Source organism: Felis catus, chromosome A1, assembly GCF_018350175.1.
Source record: "Felis catus isolate Fca126 chromosome A1, F.catus_Fca126_mat1.0, whole genome shotgun sequence".
Lineage (NCBI taxonomy): Eukaryota > Metazoa > Chordata > Mammalia > Carnivora > Felidae > Felis > Felis catus.
In genome coordinates this window covers 138,484,211-138,503,429 of record NC_058368.1, presented here as the reverse complement: position 1 = coordinate 138,503,429, position 19,219 = coordinate 138,484,211, and positions in this window count along the sequence as shown.

The window sequence follows — 19,219 nt, the reverse complement described above, 5'->3', positions numbered from 1 at the left end:
ATCCTTCTGCAACTCTGGAAAACCATGGTGACGACTGGGATAGACCAGAAGAGCTGACAATGAAAACACCACCCCTGAGATAGGCTCAGACCACAACATCACAGACCAATGATAAGAAAGGAATAAATTTGCATATCTGGGTAGAATAACAGAGGAATTATCTTATTTCTCCATTAGGGGATAAGATATCCACCAAAAATATTCTTTTTTTGTGTGTGTAATTTTTTTTCAATATATGAAACTTATTGTCAAATTGGTTTCCATACAACACCAAGTGCTCATCCCAAAAGGTGCCCTCCTCAATACCCATCACCCACCCTCCCCTTCCTCCCACCCCCCACACCAAAAATACTCTTAATAAATGGATCTAACACATTTGAAAGAAAAAATAAAAGGTCATCCAAATGGTGATTTGATTGTGATCCACGATACGTTCTCGCGAAGTGTTTTCAGAAACAGAAGAAAATTGAGTAGTGTTAATGGATAATGCTGGGAATAAGTATGCAAAATCTTAACTAGTCATGAGAAAGTATGTCATTATGTGAAAGATCATGTACTGGCTAGGAAGGGTTGCAGAGAAAGGATCTCATTTTCCAACACTGGAAATATTGAGAAATAGTTGAGTAAGTCATTTTTTTTCTGTTTTTGTTTTAGATAGAGCAATCTAGAGGGCAAGCCAGGGAAGAGCGGGGGGGGGGGGGGGAGAGAAAGAGAGAAAGAGAGAAAGAGAGAAAGAGAGAAAGAGAGAGAGAGAGAGAGAGAGAGAGAGAGAGAGAGAGAGAATATGGATCTTAAACGGGGTCCATGCCTAGCATGGAGCGTTTTTAGGGCTCGATCCCATGACCCTGGGATCATGACCTGAGCCAAAATCGAGTCAGACATTCAACCAACTGAGCCACCCAGGTGCCCCATGAGTCAGTGATTTAAATCCCATGGCCCAGGAATTCTATCTGGGCTGGAGTATATAGTCAATAAATATCTGTTGGCTGAATCTAGAATGGGAGAAGCAAACAGGTCATCAATTATGACAGCAAACCACAGCTATTGATCTCTTCAGGGACTAATTTCCACACTAAACTTTTGGCCCTGCTCTGAGGGTTCTCATAGAGAAGGGACACCAAGGACTTCCCCTCAAGGACTGAGCTTTGCCAGATGGAGAGAAGAGGCCATTCCAAAGAATTTTTTGAGAAGCAATAATGGTAAGTTTCAAACACAAGAAAAATCAAGAAGCAGCTCAAGTAGAGCAGATAATCGTATTCCCACATGGTAGTCCCGACAGTGAGTCTTGTCTGCATGAGTTTTAGTTAGAGAGAAAGGAGTTTGTGAGCAAACACTGACTTGTGTCATGCCAGGAAGGTGAACCTTGACAAACCTTGGGCATTTGTGTTTACTTGGGATTTCTACTAAAGTCACCTGTCAGCTTGACGTAAGTACCACAAGTCACAACCCTGTGGTTGGTGCATTCTTCTTTTACGTGGACTGATTCTAGGATTAATTTGTGGTTGTCTTATGAGTGATAAGTGGACATATTGCATAGCCTTCGACATTTTATTCAAGTCAAGGATAGGAAGTATAAATAAGCTAACCCTACTAAAAATGACATCTTTCTGCTTGCAACTGTGTTTTAAGTTCTTTATTCATGATGATGATGGGCTTGCATAGTGATTCAGGTTCACTTTCTAATCTCTTCCTTCCTCATGATAAGCGGTTTATGCAAGGCAGATGGCTTGGCTTAAGGGTATTTTCTGTGATCATAATATGTAAATGGTCATACTTGATCTCATTATCTGGTCCTCCGTAGAACGGTGTCTAAACCTACCCAAAACTTGGGCCAATAGAAGCAGTTGCAACCTTGTGTCTACCAAAGATTTCCCGTAATAATTAACCAGTCCGGTGAACTATGAAGCTCCCAGTGCTTGGGACGCCGAGGATAGAGCTTGGAGAAACCGCCGTCACAGTTAATGCCCCAATTCAATTCTAGTTTCAAGGGCTAGCTCTTGAATCTACTGAATAGGGAACTACTGAATTGGCCAGTAATGTGGCTCCCTCCGGTTCTCCTGCCCTTCTGATGAAGCGTCTATGAATGACAAACTGGAAACAACAAACCGGCATGGAGTATTGGTAAAGCAAAGAACTTGCTTTTGAGAATTATTCAAACCTTGAAGAATCCAACGTTGACTTTTCACTTGAAGAACCTACAGCAGAAGAAGCACTCCATTTCTTTCCTTAACAAAGTCTGCTGCTCTCAGGGGTGTTGCATTCTACCCCTACCCTTCGGTAGAGATCACACATTCAGAGTCCAGAAGGACAAAGGACACGACTGGCTGAGATGGCTCAGGAAGGGCTGGGACAATCTGTAGGACGCACTTGCCAAAGAGGAAGCCTGGCTTCAGCTCGGCTGGTGGCTGCCAGGCAGCAAATGGGGGGGGACTGTAGCCAGATTTTCTGTTTATCGAGAGAATCTAGAAATCTTAAGTGTTTGATTACATCAATTGATTTTGAAATGCTGGCAAATAACTCAAAAACATTTTGAATGCTCTCTGGGCCAAAGAAAACGTGAATGCAGAAGAGTCAGGGGTGGGGCCACAAGCTTGCAACCTCTACCTTTAACATGTCCTTGAATTTTTGCTGACAGTCATGTTTCACATTCTTTATTTTTAAGAATTGCTATAATGTTGCTCTGTACTGTGAAGAAAAGGAAATCTATTTTTAACCATGGTAGCCTCCACATTTTCAATAATGAGTACAAATGATTCATATATAAACATTATTAGCTAATACAGAATTTTAGGAGTTAAAAATATCAACCAATCAATAACTTAAATAAAATATATCAAATTAATATTTTTTTTTTAGGAAAAGCAAGCTATTATTCTGTTTTAATCCTATCCAGCATAGAATCAACCTTAGAAACATTTTTGATTCAATAAAGCCAGAAACCCTCTCTCCAAACATTTCCCCTTTAATTTTAAAACCTGTGTACTTCTAAAGGAAATGCAATATATCCATTTCTGGTTCATTTACATTAAATCATTAAAACATTGTTTATAACCCTTTTGATGTCTAAGATGCTTCTGGAAGTCATTCAAAAAATGTTCTAATCCTTTTCTCCCTCTAGTCACATTTTTGACCAAAATAAACAAGTTCAAACACCCGATGATTCTACTTCTAGGCTAGAACCCAAAACCTGTAGACTCTGTAAATTCTACATAGAGAAAAATGAATGATTCTTTCCGTAATTATCACGATCTCCATTTATTCGATCCCATAGAAACAATGAAATAAACTCCTCAAACAAAGAATTCCCATGTTACAACTCCAAGACATAGAATCGATCCATTTGAAGTATGATTCCGAGCTGAGGTCAAACTCTCAGATTCTTAAAATAACCTGAACTTGGTCATGCAGCTCAAGGCTACTGCTTGCTATTCGTCTGAATACACACATAAGAAGGGCTGAAGAGATATGCCATATGGGAAAGGAATATATATTTATGAGTTGATTCTTTATGCAGAGAGGACATACATCGCTTTACTTTCACATTCAAGCAGACAGAATAGATCTTATGTCAGAGATGGAGCTATCCCCACATTACCAAGAGCTGTCACTTAAAATACAATTTTGATTAATATCATTTGCAAATTGAATACTGACTTGGTTCCTTTCCCTCCAACAGGAAATGCAGATCTGTAGGGATACAAGCAGAGAACATATGTAAACTCTTGGGAACGGACAAAGATGAAATGACCCAAAACATGATTATTCCTTGCTACTTCCTGAAATCTGTTCCTTAAATCCCCAAACTAACAGTTCTCTGAATTTATGGTTCACAGAAGTGTTCGAGAGTTTTCAGGCCACTCACCCAGCTCCACAAAAAGTGCAGAAGGGAGGGAATTCAAAGATGTGCACAAATGGGTCAGCCAAGGTTCATTCCTTGAGATCTTCCAGATATTTATTAGGAGTTCATGGGAGGGGATGTTCTGTAGACACAGGATGGGTTTCCCAAAACATAAAGTGCAGGTACTTTTAAGTCTGTGGCTAGACTGAGATAAGCTTGTCTGCTGATGATGGGAGTGTTCAAACGTAGCATGTCTAGTTTACTCAGAGGCCACCAAGCAAACCAGAAGGGGAGGTGGAAGGGATACCAGGAAGTTTTAAATCCGAAGGACTTTCCCAGACTAGAGAGGCAACAATCAGGTGAACCCATAGTCTCTATAAGGAAAGCTGTGCTGATCAATGTGAAGCTGAGCACTGATTATACAGAGGGGCAACTTGAAGCCCAGCAGCCAGTTCGGTATCTTGGAGAGAAGTCCATTCTAGGAAACCTTGTGAATTAAGTTTGTACACCTTCATGCAAACATGTGTGCTTCCTTTAACATTAATGGGGTCCGTCTCCTTATAAAGGCCAAGTCGGAAAATCGGCCAATGTTTATTTGCTATTGCGTGTGTAAAGCAGTATACTGAGCACCAGGGCAGCCCGACTGGTGTTGTTTTCTTCTTTTCTCCTTCCACCACCTGTCCTGGTGCGTGTGTGTGCCTCCACATGTAGCCCCACACCTGCCCCACCAAAAACGCAAAAGCGTGCTCTTCTCTTTTCCAGACTCCCTTGTTCACGGCCCTTCCCCAAGTTAATCGGAAGTATACACATTCCTTGGAGAAGAATTAACATTATTATAAAAGAAAAGAGTGAAGTATTTGATATTTATCTTTTAAACTTCCCAAATAGGGTCTTTTTCTCTTCTTACTAAGTTGAGGTACAACATGCCCACAGTAAGTGCACTCATTTCAAGTACATGATTCAGTGGATTTTTACAAATGTATATATACATGTAACCACCACCCAGCTCAAGACATAAACATTCCCACAAACTCCAGAAGGCTCCCTGGCCCCTTCCCAGCCAATGCCCACCATGTCTCAAGAGGTAACTTCTGTACTAACTTCTATTACCATGACTTGTTTGCCTGTTCTTGAACTTCATATAAGTGCAATCTTTGAGTATATACTCTTTCTGATGGCTTCTTTCCCTCAGCATCATGTCTTTAAGATTTATCTACGCGTTTGGTAGAGCATTAGTTCATATCTACATACACAAAATCAATTTCTTATTCATTTACATTAAATCATTAAAATGTGGTTTTATATAACCATATGATGTCTTTTGATTATATACATACCCATATATATGTATATATACACATATATATCTCAAAATTTATTTATTCCCTCTATTGTTGTTGATATTTGAGTTGTTTCCAGTTTCTGACTATAATGAGCAAAGCTTCTGTGGATATTCTTGTGAATATTTTTGGTGGATGTAGACACATTTCTTTTGAGCATATTATCTAGGAAAACAACATATATTTACTGTAAGTAGTTATTGCCAAATAGTTTCCAAAGTGATTGTGCCATTTTATAACCCCAGCAGCAATGTATGGGTTGCTCACAACCTCATCAACTCTTGGTTTTGTCCATCTTTAAATAATTTTAGTATTCTGCAAGTTGTGTAATGGTATTTCATTGTGGTTTTAATTTATGTTATCTTGATGACAATAATGTTGAACACTTTCCATGTAGTTATTGGTCCTTTTTATATTCTGTTTTATGTAGTGCCTACTCAACTCTTTCTCTCTTTATTTAAATTCAGTTATTTTTCTTTTCGTTATTGATTCATAGGAATTCTTTACATATTATGGACATCAACTTTTGTCAGACATATATATTGATTGCACATATCTTCTTCTAGTCTGTGTCTTGCCTTTTCACTCTCTTAACAAAGTCCAATATTTTAGCTTTTTCTTTTGTAGTTAATCCTTTTTGGGTTCTCATTTTTAAAAACTGTTGTCTGACCCTACGACCCAGCAATTGCACTACTAGGCGTTTAACCACGGGATACAGGTGTGCTGTTTCGAAGGGACACATGCACCCCCATGTTTATAGCAGCACTATCAACAATCGCCAAAGTATGGAAAGAGCCCAAATGTCCATCAATGGATGAATGGATAAAGAAGATGTGGTATATATATACAATGGAGTATTACTCGGCAATTAGAAAGAATGAAATCTTGCCATTTGCAAATACGTGGATGGAACTGGAGGGTATTATGCTAAGTGAAATGAGTCAGTCAGAGAAAGACAAAAATCATATGACTTCACTCATATGAGGACTTTAAGAGACAAAACAGATGAACATAGGGAAGGGACACAAAAATAATATAAAAACAGGAAGGGGGACAAAACATGACACTTATAGAGAACTGAGGGTTGCTGGAGGGGCTGTGGGTGGTGGGATGGACTAAATGGGAAAGGGACACTAAGGAATCTTAGTGAAACTCCTGAAATCATTGTTGCACTATATGCTAATTTGGATGTAAATTTTAAAAAATAAAAAATAAAATTAAAAAAAATTACCTGATTTAGGATACTGGAAAAAATAAAAATAAAAACTGTTGTCTGTACAAAGGTCATGAAGATACTGTTTTCTTTTAGAATATTTATCTATTTATTTCACACTTAAGGCTATGGTTCATCCTGAATTAATATTTTAGTGTCAAGTAAGGGGTCAAGGTTAATTATTTCATACAGATATCTAATTGTTCCAATACATCTTATGAAAAAGATCATCCTTTCCTAATTGAATTGTGCCTCTGTCATAAATCAAGTAACTATATATGTGTGTGTATTTCTGGAAATAATTTTAGAGAATAATATTTGATGTGTAGTTTTTGACATCCGAAGCAAGCTCTTGCAGCCCACGCTGGAAATAATAGTTTCGAAAGGCAACATTTTTTATTTATTAGAGTCAGGTTTGGTCAAGAGAGGAAAGGAAATTGGGCATTGGGTTAGCTTGAAATTGGAAACAAGATAGAGAAAGGACTCTGGCTAATGGCCCCTATGCCTCGAGGCTTCCTTTGGACTGGGAAGGGAGGAGGAAGGAAAGGGGGACGGGACACAGGCACCTGAAGATAGGGGGACTGGACCAAAGCACTTTCTAAGTAGGAAAGAATCATCATGAAGGGATATCAGCACAAATTGCATGGGGATCCGCTACTTGTTTCCAGATGGCCATTCCAGAGACTATGACCCACAACCAGGGCTTACAAGCCATGTGGGCGGTGAAACATGAGGGCTTTCTTCTGACCTGCTCCTTGCAAAACACAAGGGACAGCATCCCAAACCCCAAGATCTTCTGAGAATCAGACGGACATCTTCCTTCATATAGGCTAAACTCTCTAAAAGCAACACCCTCAAATAGTATCTGTGGGAGTTTTTACGCCATTAAGATGGCGACAAAGGGAGAACATTCAACTCTTTTTACCTGGGTGACACCTATCTCCATTAAACAATATTTAGTCTCCTGGCCCCAAAGAGAATCATCCCTATCATTGGGCATTTTACAAATGAATGGGAGAAGCATCATATAGTATTTATGGACATTTAGCAATGTCCTTCCCCCCTGAGCTTATTCCCTGTATCACACAGCTGGAAGCCTAGAAACTACACTGCCCAGACTCCTTTGCCAGCAGTTATGGTTCAGGTGCAGCCAATGAAAGGTACTGATACGAGACTGCCATGGCAGAAGAGAATTAGCCATTACTCTCCCTCTGGAAGCGGTAGGTAAATGTCAGGAAAGATAGGCGTGAGATTTGCAGTGGCTTCCAGGTGAATTCCTGTGATTTGTCTATGTAGAACTGCTAGAAACACTCCATGATTTCTTAAAAGTAGCAGAGGGTCTCTGTGACTCTCCCCCTCTCAGCCCTTAAAATAATGTTACAGGCGCATAGTTCCTTGCATTAAATCCCTTCTTGCTAAAATATTTAGAATCATTTTCTGACTGATTTAGGAGGTCACGTCCTGAAGAAACTTTCTTGGTGGAACGCCTGGGTGGCTTAGTCCGTTAATCATCTGACTCTTGATTGAGGCTCAGGTTTTGATCTCCTAGTTTCATGAGTTTGAGTCCCGCAGCAGGCTCTGCCCTGGCAGTGTGGAGCCTGCTTGGGATTCTCTCTCTCCCTCTCTCTCTGCCCTTCCCCTGCTCACGCTGCCTCTGTTTCTCCCCCAAAATAAATAAACTTAAAGAAAATTACAGAGAGGTTAAGTAAAGTTTCTTACTTTCTTGAGATAGGAAGTTGATCCAATCCAGTATTCAACTTAACAATTAAGTCTTATACTTATGAGGAGTACAAGTCTTGGGGGAATGGTCATAAATCATTTTGTCTACTTGAGTCTTTTTTGTTGGTGGCCATTTCTTCATCACACGCAAATTCCTTTCACCTGTTCCAATACCAGGTCAAGACTCAACAAATACTATTTGAATAGATCGATAAAAATTGAGACAGCTTGCTACAGCAGAAAGAGTATAAAATTTGGAGCCAAAAGACCTTGAATTTAAGTTTTGACTTTGTACTTATAAACCCTGTGATCTTAGACAAGTTATTAAGAACTCTCTGAGCTTCCTCTGTTAGGTAGAACAGAAACTTCTCCTTTGTCTCTTTTACACAGTTTGGTGAAGTAGTGAATATACTCCCTTAAAATTGTAAAGTGTTGAGCAACTATTAACTACTGTTAATGAACACCTTTCTTAAAATGATAGAATGTTGCTTGTGTTCTGGATCACTGCTGCGATAACTTTTTAGTCATAAAAATTTCAATAATATCTTTTTAGTAATAAAAATTCTAAGATGTAGTGCTTACTTCAATTTTGTTTTTTACGTTTCCTTATTTTCGAGAGACAGAGCACAAGCAGGGGAGGGGCAGAGAGAGAATGAGACACAGAATCTAAGGTTCCAGGCTGTGGGCTGTCAGCACAGAGCCCGACGCGGGGCTCGAACTCACAGGCTGTGAGATCATGACCTGAGCCGAAGTCGGACGCTTAACCAACTGAGCCGCCCAGGCGCCCCAGAGGTAGCACTTATTTTAAGTCAAGCACTACTCTAAGTTCTTTACGTAGGTTAATTCATTTAATTCACATAATAGTCCCATTATTCCCTAGATAAGAAAATAATCCCATTATCCCCTAGATAAGAAAATTGGGGCACAGAGAGGTTAAGTAATTTGCCCAGTTTTCCAGTTTATAAAATAGTGGAGATAAGATTTGAACCCAGATAGCCTGGCTACAGTGCTTTCAGCCACAAAGAGAAACTTGGATCTCGGAAGAATAATATAAACATAAAAAGAAAGGGGGGCTAGTTCAGCTGCCCCCGAATATGCCCTATTCGACAAGAAGACAAAGAGCTGGTCAGTGTCAGCTGTCAGTCCACATTCCTACCCTTGACATTGGTGTGGAAAGAGACCATGGCAACGGGCTGTGAGCAGCGACAGCTGTGGCTTCCCACTTGGGGGTAAATGGATAGGAAAAGCAAAGCTTAGCCAGAGGAACACCGGAAAGCACAGAATGTGTTCAGACTTCAACAGAACGCTCAGGTCCAGCCAGCTCCCGCACCCGGTCTGAGTCAGGCTAGAAGCAAAGACCCAACAGGGACATGGCGGCAGCTGTGCTCGGTGACATCCTCTGCAGTCTCAGTGCCCATCTACAGGTGGCCACGCAAGAAGCACTACCTCACGTCCAGGAGAAGTGCTGTACCCACATCCTGCGCCCCTGGGATGCTGGGGATGTGGGGCCCATGGCTCTAGACCGCTGACTGCATTCCGAGATAGCATCTGGCCCAGGAATCCTTGCCCACTTACCGTCTCAGCCAAGAGACGGTAGCTTGCCTCCTTCACACTTCCTCCTACAGCCACCACGTTCATCTGATGGTCTTGCAGCTTTGTTCCTTCCCTCAGAAGGACAATAAGAGAAATGAAACACTTCTATCTCTGTGTTGGGGGGGGGGGGATACTTTTTATAAAAGCCTCCCGTGCTTTGAGAAGTATTTAAAGCCTCTCAGTCCTCTGAAAAGTTTTCGTACCGTAACTAAAATTACAAAATAGAATGACTGAAGTGGACAAGTCTGGAAACAGACCTAGTTTGGGAACAAAGAGATGAGTGGATCTGGTTTTAGACCTTGTGTTGTAGATGAAGGGGGAAAGGACTGCCAGGTGTGGCTCTGGGGAGTTACGTATCCAGGATTCAACAGAGATCAGGGCTGGATACACACGTCAAAGCACCATTGTTTCGTAGGGATACTGGTGGAAACCATGCGAGAAGATGCAACCTGAAAGGCAAGACGTAGAGAACAAAACCAAAGAATCAAAGGCAAGGTCTAGTTAACTATTGCTCCAGCTCTCTAAGCATTCTAGAAAAGCTCTCTTTGCGGGGGATGTGGTGAGGCAGAGATGGGGCTCAAAGACTTCACACTAAAATGTTCTGGTCTCCCACAAATTATTTTTCCAGATCTCTTAGAATGCTCTCTAAACAAAGAGTTGGGAAATTTGAGTAAACTTGAAATGAAGAGCCTTTAAAAAAAAAAAAATACAGAGACAGGAGCCCCTGGATGGCTCAGCTGGTTAAGCGTCTGTCTCTTGGTTTCCGCTCAGGTCATGATCTCAGGGTTCATGGGATGGAGGCCTGTGTCTGGCTCCGTGCAGAGAGTGTGGAACCTGCTTGGGATTCTCTGTCTCGCTCCTTCTCTGCCCCTTGTCCACTCAAGTTCGCTCTTGTGCTCTCTCTCAAAATAAATCAACTTAAAAAGAAGAAAACTATAGAGACGTATGGTGTTATTGTACATATTCCATTATTCACTCTCTGAGCTCTGGAATTATGTGTACAGGACAATAATCTTACATGCAAGTACTTGTCATTTCTCATCACTTTCAGGGTTAAAAATTAGCATTGCACCAATGGACAATATGCACGGTAATTTTTCCAGATATCAACCGCAACATACGTCTGTTTTCCCTATCGGTGCTCCCCCTAGGTTACAAGTTTGCAGGCTCTGGGCTGACAGGGTGGAGCCTGCTTGGGGTTCTCTCCCTCTCACAAATAAGTAAGTAAACATTTCTTAAGAAAGAAGTTTATTAAGCAGATGAACGTCTAAAGTGCGTGAACTCACTGACGGAGACTGATTAAAGAAAATGCAAAAATGAAGTCAAAGAGAACAAAGGTCTTGGCTATCTAAAATCTGAGATTAGTAAATATGTACTTGATTGCGGGAAGGCTGGATACCCACCTTTCACCCCTTTTTTTGTTCGCGTCCCACCCCCACCCCCAAATCTATTTGCGACAACCGAATAACATGGAGTGGGGGGTGGGGTGCTACCCAAATGAGGCCTTCCATGGGATTCAAATGTGTGTGGACATAGTTGGAGCCGTGGTGTGGTGGGGCATGCGCGGACAGGGGCTGGGAAAAGCGCATTCCTCAAGGGAGGATTCACTATATGGAATAAAAAGCTAAACACAGCCCAATCAGGCGGACCCAACGACAGGGTCTTCCCGCAGCTCAGTGTGGAAGAGATGTTCCCGGAACCTGTTCCATGGAATATAGAACCCTCCCGGCTGGCATTTGTCTTTAAAAAAAAAAAAAAAAAAAAAAAAAAAGAGCTGGGTGTGTAAACTGACAGGTGTTGCAATAAACCCAGCAAAATCTGAGGCCCAAGGAACCATGCTGTGGGACCACCCCCCCATCGGAAGGTGACACAGAGGGAGGGAGTGTTTTCCTTTCTAATTTACAGGAGACGGTGAAGCTGTCATTGTCCCCTGGTGACTGATAGCTGTGGTGGTGGCCAGGGCGAATTAGCTGAACCTTGGCCAGGCGGAGGTCTTTCGGAAGGGGTCCAGGTCAAAGGCAGGAATGCGGCTCTGGGAGGCAGGGTCATGCGGTGCAGGGTGGTTGAGGTCAGAGCAGGAGGCAGCAGGGGTCCCTGGAGGCCGAACAGGAACAGCAGAGGCAGGGGGAGGCAATGTCCCCAAGCGGATTCACAGATGGACAGAAGGCACTCTGTGGGAAGTCCCGCACATATGTGGGGGGACCACGCTAGGCACTAAATGAACGCTTGGGAGTCAGGGGTTTCAAAGACACGGGCAGCAACGGTCATGGCATTTCATTCGAACCCACAGGCTGGCGTGCTGAGGGTGTTCGAGCCATAGATGAAACCCGTGGGTCAGAGAACAGCTGCTTCCTTCATACAGGTTCCAATATAAACAGACAGAGGTCAGGAATGCATGGCCACGTAGACAGGTAGGGTAAATTTTTTAATGAACTTAAGTAATTTAAAATTAAGTATTAGTGGATGCTTTTAAAAGGCTTGCATCCAGTTTATCCTTAGGCATTTTAACATTTAGACCCACACCCTGCCTCCCTCTCATCTTATTTACAGTATCAATTTGCTTAGCAAATATTCTCTAGCTAATGTCATGTCTGTAAGTGTCCCTGACTTACGTAACTGGGGGGGGGGGGGGGAACTCAAGCTCTGCTCCAGGGTAAACACCAGACACCTGGAGACCAGAGGAACGAGGCCATCTGGCCCCACGGAGGGTGCCATTGCTTGAAAGAGACATCTGACAGAAACTGGCAAGGCACTTGGTTAAATAAGGACACGGCTCCCGGTGGGAAGGAACGGGATCGTCCCGAGCATCCAAGAGCCTTTAAGTCTGTAGTTGTGCACCCTGACCACACATCAGAGCCACTGGCAAGCACTAATATGTCTGGTCGTGCTGCAGGAACCCTGGGATAGTCCTGCGGGGTCAGCTGCAGAGTTAGCATTTTTCCTTCTTCTGTGAACATGCAGCCTTGGAATCCTGCCATCACGAGCACATGGTACCGCCAGCTTGGACCATCCTGTGACCTGCTAGAGCATTTAAACGGGAAGGGAGGAGTGGCAATCGGGTGTCCCCTCTGTCAGTCATCTTCGTTATCGATAATGGAGGCTGGTCACCTTGCAGAGAGAAAACCTGTGCCGAGATCGTGTCCACCAAGCAGCGCCTTAAATGACATATTTCTCTGAGCACCTCCTTGGGAAGGGAGCATCCTCCACATTTGCTCCGACACGCGAGATTATTCAAGACAAAGGTATCTTACCAGCAGGAGAGTGGTCAGTTTTTGTTTGAGAGAGAGAGACACACACAGAGAGAGCCCCGTGTGGGGAGGTGATCTGAGAGAGGTTGTCGAAAATCCCATCAGCAGGATACCTGTTTCTTGGAATTCAATCTTTTCGCAGCTACCTAATAAGAATCTATGAGTTCCTTTTGGGTCTGGCAAGACCCGCGAATGTCGCCTGATATTTAGCCAAGTGTTCCTTTATTTTTTTAATTTTTTGTAACGTTTATTATTGAGAGACAGAGAGACACAGGGTGTGAGCAGGGGAGGGGCAGAGAGAGGGGGAGACACAGAATCCGAAGCAGGGTCCAGGCTGTGAGCCATCAGCACAGAGCCCCATGCGGGGCTTGAACCCATGGACCGTAAGATCATGACCTGAGCTGAAGTCGGACGCTCAATTGACTGAGCCACCCAGGTGCCCCCCCCTTTTTTAAAGTTTTTTTCAAGTGTTCCTTTAAAACAGGGGCCTCCCTTTGTTCCAGGAAGGCTGGAATAATTCACTGCCCTACGGACGAAGGTGCTGTTCAAGAATCAACAAAGGGTGGAGCTGTGTGCTTCAGATTTGAAACTGCCTGAAGCACTTACTTTGTGTCAAGTATTAGGTTAGCGTGTCTAATTTACCCTCATTTGACCCGCTCAGAAATGTAGACTTGGAGCCGTCTGCAGCCCGCCCAAGGTCACACAGCTGTAAGGTGTTTAGCTGGGTGTCCAGCCTAGAAGGCTGGAGTACCTCCCAAGGACGCAGGTAACCACTTCTCAGTCACCTCACTCTCCTCCTGTCGCACCTGCTACATATCGCGCGACGGCCACGTTTCAAACACTGTGCTGGGCATTCCCAACATACTCGCCCTGTTCATTCAGAGAGAAATCCTCTGCAGGGATTCTGTGTCGCATTTTAAGGGTCAGAAAAGTGAAGCAAAACTGGCCTTGGATGCAGGTCTTTGTAACTCTATCCTCTGCAGTTAACAACTCCGCTCAAAGTTAGGGCCCTGCAAGCAGACATCCCTCTTCACAGCCCCGTGTTCCCCTCCGTCTACGTCATACCGTGTGCCTTGGCTCAAAATGACTTAACTGCAGAGGAAACTCCATGATAATTTAGGTCAGCAGAAGTAGCTCCATCTAGACACCCTTATGGGAGGCTCAGAACATTCTCGTAAGTGCAAACTGATGGGGCAGGAGAAAAGTCATCGATACTATATCAATACTATATATTGACGGTTAATTGGAAGTGACAACTTGAGGGCCACCGCGTACCCAGATACTTGGTCAAACATGATTCTGCCTGTGTCGGTGAGGGTGAGATTTACATTTGAACTGGGAGATTGAGTAAAGCAGGTGTCCCTCCCTAATGGGGGGGTGGGGGGGGGGCTTGAGCGATCAGCTGAAGACCTGACTAGAACAAAAAGACTGAGTAAGAGGAAACTCCTTCTGCCTATGGCTGAGACATTAGTCTTTTACCGCCTTTGGACTGAAATTGAAAGATTGGCTCTTCTTGGGTCTTGAGCCTATGGCTTTAGGATTGGGATTTATACCATCAGTTCTGTTCTCAAGCCTTTGGAATCAGGATTGGAACTTATACCAGTGGCTCTCCTGGGTCTCCAGCTTGCAGACTGTAGATTTGGGACCTCTCAGCCTCCATAATCATGTGAGCCAATTCCACATATCTTACTGATTCTATTTCTCTGGAGCATCCGAATACTATATGTATAGGTATGTAATAGGTATATGTATATGTCTGTATATGTATGCCCATATATTTATCTCCATCCTCTCTTCTCTCTTCTAAAGAGAATTTTGATTTTGTTCATAGAGATTCTTATCTCTTGTGTCCTTCAAGGAAAATTGTTCTCTGCGAGGCTGGGTCTTTTGGCCGTTAAGGACACAGAATTACGAGGAACTAGGGAGGAATACAAAAAGGCTGGACAGTTAAGGCTAGTGGAGGAATAGAGGGGGATTTGGATCAAAAGAAAGGGAACAGGTATACACACACACACACACACACACACACACACACACACATATATATGAGAAAACAAAAGTTTTGTTGGTTTTCTTTGTTTTAAAATACTGTTGGATTCCGTTCTATCTCTTCCATTGTGTTCAAGAAATTCACATACAGAATTTGGGTACCTTTGGTGGCTGGACTGTACTTCACTGGCTGCAACTCTGTATTAAAACTGGTCCATTAGGGCCACAGCTTTATGAGAAGCTCCTCTGAATGCCCTCCAACTAAGTAATACATGCATTCTATAGATTTCTAACTTTTTCCCATCAGTTATTCATTTCACCCTCAAGGAGAGCTAAACTGCAATGCAAGTAATTATTACAGACCCCTCTCTCCATGAAAGGAAGGAAGGAAGCAAAGAGAAAAAAGAGAGGGAGGGAGGCAAAGAGAGAAGGAGAGACAGAGAGAGAAAACAAAGTGTGAGACTGTGGCTTCCCTTAATCCTTGAAACAAAATAGTAGCACAACTAGCAGTATATTAGGGTTAGGGGGAAGAATTAAGCTTGAACTCCCTAAAGCATCCATTATACATAACTCATCAACTTACACCCTGTTTCTGCGCTCTGTGCTTCAGAGGAGAAAACTGCTTGAGGAAGAGTAGATCAGTCTCTCGACAGTGGCACTACGAACAATTTGGGCCACGGGATTCCTCGTTGCGGGGGCCGTTCTGTGCGTTGTCGGATGCGAAGCAGCATCCCTGGCCTCCCCTTAGACACGAGTAGCTGTCCTGCCCCCTCCACCGCAAACATCTCCCCCACTCCAAGCTTCCATAGCTGCACAACCAAAAATACCTTTTGACAGTGCCGGAGGTCCACAGCGGGCAAAATCACCCCCAGCTGAGGACCGCCAGTTTAGATCCTTTTTATTCAGTATGTGGCAATACGGGCGTCGCCCAGAAGCTTGTTGAAACTGTAGGATCTCGAGGCCCATCTACACCTCATGAATGTTTGAACCTTTGTGTTTTTAACAAGATCCCCATGTGATCTCTATGCACACCAAGTTCGACCTTGCTGAGGCCAGATCACAACACTATGGGTCATCTACCATGAGCGAGATACCGTATCCTGCCATGGGAATAAACCAATTAACAAAATAACATAATCCAGGTCTCGCTGCCCACCCAGTTCATACCTGTTCTGCTAAGCTAAGTGCATTTTTCAATTATTCTCATGCCTGTCCGTACAATAGAGTAATATCGATGTTTATAACGTATCTTGTTAAGTCAAAAAGCAAATGGCAAGACACTACATGCTGGACAGTCTCAGTTTTGTGAACACAAATTCATTTAAATTACAGGCATATAACAAATCCATCAGAGTATATAAACAAGACAATTTTTAGCATCTCTCCGCAAAAGAGATTAGGGGTGGTTTTTATCTCCTGCCTTAAAATAGTTTCAGCATTTTTTCTGAATTTTTACGATGAGCACATATTATAATTAGCAAAGAGAAGAATGCTTTTTTCAGTTGTGCAAAACATGACCTTACCAGCTACGTCTGCTCAGCTCTCCTCACAATAAGGAAGTCCAAGATTCACAAAATATGTCCACATTATGCCTCTTCTGGCTGAAATTCATCCATTCATTCTCCCAGAGACCACGCTTAGTACTAAGGCTAGATGCAACTCTGTAACAGCCCCTGTGCCAGAGGGAAGGGGGGAGGGGGTGCTCTAGAACCATGCGTTAGGGCTGGAGCTGAGGGGAGGCAGAGACCAGCTCTGGTCCGTTTCCTCTTTCCCCTTTGCAGGGCTTCTTCGGATTAAAGGAACATGAAAAGCGAGACGGGATGCTCCAGGCCTGGCCCTCAGACACCTCCCAGCTATGAGTTGCTGTGCCCTTTCTCTTAATGCTGGGTTAATGCAGATGGGACACGTGTGACAGATGGCAGAGCGACCCTGGCCCTAGCATCACCTATTAAAGCCAAGCGGCCGGGCAACTGGAAGTATATTTCGAACTTTATGTAAGTGAGAAACAATAAACCTTGATCACGTTTGAGCTGTTATATGCTTCGGGGTTTATTGTTATAGAATCTTAACAGGGGTGCCTGGGTGGCTCAGTCGGGTTAAGTGTCCGACTTCGGCTCAGGTCATGATCTCACGGTCAGTTCGAGCCCCGCATGGGGCTCTGTGCTGACAGCTCGGAACCTGGAGCCTGCTTCGGATCCTGTGTCTCCCTCTCTCTCTGCCCCTCCCCCGCTGACACGCACACTCTCAAAAATAAACATTAAATTTTTTTTTCAGTATTAATAAGAAGAATCTTAACAATAGGTTTTGAATGAAGTCCTATCGGCCTGCAGAGGAAAGAAAAGCAGTAAGAAATTAACATGGGAGTGGAAGCCCTCTGAAGAAAGACTAGTTTGAATAAACGGGGTCACTGTTGAGTTGCGTCTCCCATCCAGGCTTACAGGAAGCACTTACTACAACAGATGATATAAACGGAAGAGGCCAGATCGTTGGGCCCTGCCCGACAACTAACTAATGAAGAGTGAGTTAAAAAGCAGTATGTCTTCTTCAGAAAGATGGTCTCTGGCAGGAATCTGAGTCCACTGGTCCCTCAGAGCTACATTGTCATTATCTGAGCAAGCCGTGGGTGAAGGACCCTCAAGGAATTCCATTAGAAGCCTGAGTCTTACTGCTTGCTTGAGCATAACAGCTCATCCATTTAAAATTGCATTAGGTTAAAACTTGGCACCAGGCTTGTCAGCCCAGATGTGAAATTTTATTGTCAAACAAACAGACCAAAAATGTTAAAAAGGTTCCGGAGATCTCAGGATCGATTTTTTTGAACATCGAGCCAATAGATAGAAACTTCCACTTGAAATGTAAAATTTTGCAAAGAGTTACTGCTTTAAAAAATATCCAACCCTGTTTACTTACAAGAGCCTTTGAAATAGCAGCCAACAGCAAAAGAAAACAAATCCCTTATTAATAAATTGTTTGAGTGGGCATGTGTGCCTTCTTTTCCTGTCTCTTCTAAAATGAAACCCTTGATTCCCAGGAACCAACCTTGACCTACAAATAACTTCTCTATTTTTCATGGTTTCCTTCCTTCGACATTTACTAGGCAACAGAGTAGCACAGTCTGGGTGATATATTGACAAGTAACACCTGCCTTTGGAGGAGAAAAACCACTGTCACTAAAACAGCAGATAACTTCGGAATACTGCCACACCCAGTTACAGGGCTGAAACAGGGCATCACGGGACCTGATGTTAAGCAGAAGCCGGGATGAGCCAGAGAAGCTACCACTTTAGAGGAAAGGGGTCCTTTGTCAGGAGGAGAGGACACTCAGCCCACCTAAGACCTTCAAAAATTTAGGATTGTAAAAAATAATTGCAGGGTAAGCATGGACAATATCACAAGAGGAAACTAGAAGAATGGCGCTGAAATACGGCAAACTACAGGAGATGGAGTGTAAGTAAATGATGAATCACTTCTGGAGCATAAGCAGAGACAATGTTCTTGATGAAGCACGACTACTCGAGACCAACCCGCAGACCTCTGGAAATCCATTGCAGACCACCAGGGAGGCCCAGACCACCCCTGGAGGACCAGTGAGTTACCGGGTAACTCTGGGAACACAGAGGCAACGCTCTCTGTGGCCATAGCTCCTTTTTATTGCCTGAAAGATACAATGATACTTACAACCCATTCTGGGAGTCTGTAGGGCTTAATAAGTTCATGTGCATAGGCACTGAGAAGCTGGAGAAAAGACTGAAATTATATTATTCCTGGCTGGAACGCTCCCTTTAAAATTCCTTGTAATTACAGTGCCACCCTTGTAGACACAGACCACTGTGAGGTCCTGAGCTGTATCATAAACTTATTCCCACCTAATAAACCTCCTCTCTTGGCATTTCCCGCTCTAAAACGTTTGCTTTTACCCCAAAGCCTTCTCTGTCCTGGCCTACCAACTTCAGTAGGAATTTCAGAAGGCTGAAACTGGATGAGGACCAATAGAGCTCAAGTACAATCACGCTATGTTACAGAAGAACTGAGGTTCAGAGAACTGCATGGAATTTGACTGGCGGATAACACTGACCAAGTCCCCTAAATGACTCTCAGACTCCACTATCTTCCGGTGCTTCCTGACCTGGCTCCTTCCAAACAATGATGTTCCGAGGGCTGTGCCTGCCCCACGTGGACAGTCCACAGCAGATATTTTTGCAACTCGATCTCTTTCGGTCTCTCTCTCCCTCCCGGCCTCCATCTCTCCCTGTGTCTCTCATGCATGTCATTTAGTAAA